Here is a 4455-nt window from a genome sequence, read left to right as displayed (position 1 = left end):
AAATGCTGATGCCAGGACCTTGTCCTGCCAGGAAGCCTCTGATGAGGGCCCTGAACTGCCTTCCTTTTTGCCTCTGCATGGCACTTGGAGGCAACCACCCAAGGCCACTCTGAGAAGGGTTGAACGTGCTTTATTAAAAGGACTGAGGATCATGTATGTTGGTGGGTTTGGACTCTCCTGTAAGGTAAATGGGTGTGTCGGGGGGTGGAGGTGGGGAAGGGGTGTCTGTGATCCTGTGGGTGTGATCTCTTTATTAGAGGATTTTTATTCATTGAAGTAGGTGTATGAGTTGCTGTTGTTGTTGTTGTTGTTGTTTAAGTAGTTCAGGGTGCCATGTTATGCAATATTTGGAACATACATAAACCAAAAACTTGTTATTTTCCTGAACTTCCAAATTCCCTGGGTATTGTCTATTTTGTTTGGCAGCCCTACCCTCAGAAAGTGAACTGAGATCTGCAGTGCACCTGGATTCACAGATGGAAATATAGGGGACAAAACAAGTACAGTAATATAATTGTGAAAATTCAGTAGGGCATACACAGATTTTCACCTCCTCTCTAAGAAGTATATAGAGACATACATTTAAAATATGCATAATGAGATGTAAAACAATGTCCCTCTCAGTTGTGGTGTTGGCCCAGCTCAGAGAGTTCAGTTTCTGCTGTCATCACAGCTGTGAATGAGAAAGGGAGGGGGCTCTGGTTGGTCTCCCTCTGCCTCTGGACCACATGTGCAGGACATGAAGCTGCCGTAGGAGCAGCTCTGAAAGCTGAGTTCTCAGGGTTTGTTGTGGGAAGTCAGGGACCCCGAATGGAGGGACCAGCTGAAGCTGCAGCAGAAGAACATAAATTGTGAAGATTTCATGGACATTTATCAGTTCCCCAAATTAATACTTTTATAATTTCTTACGCCTGTCTTTACTGCAGTCTTTGAACATAAATTGTGACGATTTCATGGAGATTTATCACTTCCCCAATCAATACTCTTATAATTTCCTATGCCTGTCTATACTTTAATCTCTTAATCCCACCATCTTCATAAGTTGAGGATGTATGTTACCTCAGGACCCTGTGATGATTGCATTATCTGTACAAATTGTTTGTAAAACATGTGTGTTTGAACAATATCAAATCTAGGCACCCTGTTCTTACAGGATAACAGCAATTTTCAGGGAACAAGGGATATAACCATAAGGTCTGACTGACTGTAGTGTCAGGCAGAACAGAGTCATATTTTTCTTCTTGCAGAAAGCAAATAGGAGAAATATCACTGAATTCTTTTCCCAGCAAGGAATAACCCTGGGGAAGGAACGTATTCCCAGGGGCAGGCCTATTGACAACCGTTCTAGGAGTGTCTGTCTTATGTGGTTGAAGATAAGAGATGAAATATGCCCTGTCTCCTGTAGTGCCCTCAGGCTTACTAGGTTGGGGAAATTCCAGCCTGGTGAATTCTAGTCAGACCAGTTTTCTGCTCTCGAATCCTGTTTCCTGGTAAGGAAGATAGTATCAAGAGAGTATCAAGACAGTATGTACCCAGTGGGACATGGAAACTCATCAGTAATTCTAATTTTGCCCTGGCCTTGTGATCTTGCTCTGCCCTTCTGCCCTTGTGATCTTTTATTGCCCTTTGAAACGTGTGATCTTTGTGACTTACTCCCTATTCATACACCCCTCCCCTTTCGAAATCCCTAATAAAAATTTGCTGGCTTTGCGGCTCAGGTGGGCATCATGGAACCTGCCGATATGTGATGTCACTCCTGGTAGCCCAGCTGTAGAATTTCTCTCTTTGTACTTTTTCTCTTTATTTCTCAGACTGGCTGACACTTAGGGAAAACAGAAAATAACCTACATTGAAATATTGGGGGCTGATTTCCCCGATATCTGGTGCCCAACGAAATCAGCACCCAGTAGGGCTCCTTGTGAAGCCGGGGAGTTTGCCTGCCTTGGAGCATGAAAAAGTCTTTCTGGACAGAAGTCTCACAGTCTAAAAATGGGAAGGGAGAGGATTGAGATCACACTAGAATGCACTGAAAATTCTTAAAACAAAAAAATAATGAGAGAAACTTCATCAGAATGTGAAAAGAACTATAAAGCTACTGTGCTGAAGAGAGGGCAATACTGGCACTAGAATGACAAGATTCATGGAACACAGCAGAAAATCCAGAAAGAGAACCACATGTATGTAATATTTTCTCATGTGATAAAGTTATATGTTAATATCCACAAGGAAATAGTCAATTATTTAATAAGTTCTCTTTTGGGTATTGGCTTACCATATGTAAACAAATATTGTTGCATTTCTACCTTACCAGTTACAAATAGTGATTTAGTAGTAATACAAAGAAAATCATTAGACTTAAACGATGATGAATTGCATACAAATTCTAGGTAAGATTGGCCTCTCTAAGACTAACATCAAACTAGACACCCTAGAAAAATTGATAGATTTTATTGTGTTTTTATCAAAGTTCAGTTCACCAAAAGTTGCCAAATGTAAATAATAACAAATGAGGAGAAATATCCTCAACACATTTGATAAAGGGTCAGTATCTCTAAAATGGTGTATATTCATTCTTACGACCAATAAGAAAAAATTAATCATCCAAAAGAAGAATAGGCAAAGAGTATGACAAGGCGATTCTCAAAAGAAGAAGTATAAACGACCTATAAAGTTGTAAAACAATGCTAGTACTCTTAAAGATGGGGGAATGCAAACCAAATTAACAAATCTCATTTTTGGAACCACAGAGCTTGGAATGCAATCATTATCAAATTAAAGTACATGATTTAGGGAATGTTAATTAAACCCCCAATTTCTTATGTTACATTCAATGGTACTTTAAATCCTTAATAAAGTTTCTGTATAGATTAAATAAAATATGCATGTAATGTGCTTAGTAAATTAACTACCAGAATGTCAGTACCCATATTTACCATCATATTATTATTATTAGTTTTTTTGAGACAGAGTCTCACTCTGTTCTCCAAACTGGAGAGCAGTAGTGTGATCTTAGCTAACTGAAAACTCCACCTTCCAGGCTCAAGAGATTCTCCTGCCTCAGCATCCAAAGTAGCTGGGATTACATGTGTGCACCACTACAGCCAGCTAATTTTTTGTACTTTTAGTAGAGACAAGGTTTCACCATGTTGGCTAAGCTGGTCACAGTCTTCTGACCTAAGTGTTCCTATTGACTGGAATACTCAAATGCTGGGATTACAGGCACAAGCCACCGGGCCTGGTCAGGATTATTATTACTAATACAGCAATTATTGTGTAAAAATTCCTGACAGAACAATGATGCCATCATTAAATAATGCATAAAAACATTCAAATACATAATATGGATTTCTTTATGCATACTTATGAAGTATGTGCACCTTTAGAAGTAAGACACACAATCCAGACATAGGAAAATAAAAGATTGATTACAATGTACAAAAACGGAATATCAGAATGAAAATATAAATATGGCATTGAAATAGAAGCAATACATTCTCCGCTATGAAAAACAGAGTGAAAAAGCTCAAGTGAACTGATAAAAATATTGTTACCTATAGGGTGAGGGAGAAAAGAGGAACAAGAATTCTACAATGGAAGTTAAAATCTTCAAATCCATCTTCTTTTATAATTTTGACTTCAGTTCCATGTAAATGTTTTATATATACAAAACAAATATGAAACAAAACAAAGTAACACAACAAGTTTCCAAAATATAAAAATGAAAACTGAACAATTAAAGTAGCTGTATCAATGTTGGCATGAACAAATAGAGAAAAATTATTTCAAATGATTTTGTGGAAAAAGTATTTTGATTATGTACCCGAAAAAGGAAAGAAAGAGAGAGAAAAGTAAAGAAGGCAGGAAGGAAAGAAAAGAAGGAAAATGGATGGAAGGAAACAAGGGAAGAAGGGATAGAAGGATGGAGCGAGGGAGGGAGGAAGGAAGGGAGAAAAAAATAAAAGCAAGCAAAGAAGAAAAAGAGAGAATAAAAGGGAGGGCAGAGGGAGAGAATGTTCAACTGCATATCTAGGCCAGGTATTTTGGTGGTAATTTTAGTATCGTTTGTATTGTTACAGACATAAGGAAAAAGCACCACTCTCAGCTGCGATATCTGGACCATGATTGGATACATGATTCAGTAAAAATACCCTTCCCATTTGCTGTCCAGAATATCTTGCTTCACAGCTAGACCCTAGGTGTACCTGTCTGTCCTAGGTAGCAGATTGAGTGGGCCTTGCCCATGTCCTAGGAGAGCTAAGAGAACCTTGCTCTCAGCCAGGCTGCTTAGCTGAGGCCTGGAGATGGCAGCTTGGTCTTCAGGAAAGTTCTGGGGGAGGGTGGCGAACAGGGGGCAGCTGCTGCCAGGGGAATGTGATATTAGGGGGAGGTCAGGAGTTAAGCTGTGTTTCTCTTGTTCAGCATACAGTAAATTTGGTGGCAGGAAATGAGAGGGGG

The 4455-nt window shown here is 39.2% G+C and overlaps 1 pseudogene across 1 annotated transcript in view; it reads right to left on the bottom strand.

Annotated features, from left to right (window-relative positions):
- Positions 1-3326: 3326 nt before the first annotated feature.
- The window catches only part of LOC105534457, a 6140-nt pseudogene continuing 5011 nt past the window's right edge, over positions 3327-4455 (bottom strand). Inside the window, exon 3 of the transcript XR_001005278.1 lies at positions 3327-4455. The product of XR_001005278.1 is annotated as a T-cell receptor gamma chain V region PT-gamma-1/2-like (transcript).

This window comes from Mandrillus leucophaeus, unplaced genomic scaffold, assembly GCF_000951045.1.
Source record: "Mandrillus leucophaeus isolate KB7577 unplaced genomic scaffold, Mleu.le_1.0 Scaffold100, whole genome shotgun sequence".
In the NCBI taxonomy this organism is placed as follows: domain Eukaryota; kingdom Metazoa; phylum Chordata; class Mammalia; order Primates; family Cercopithecidae; genus Mandrillus; species Mandrillus leucophaeus.
Note: the sequence above shows the minus strand (reverse complement) of the source record. Positions and strands in the feature narration are given on the sequence as shown.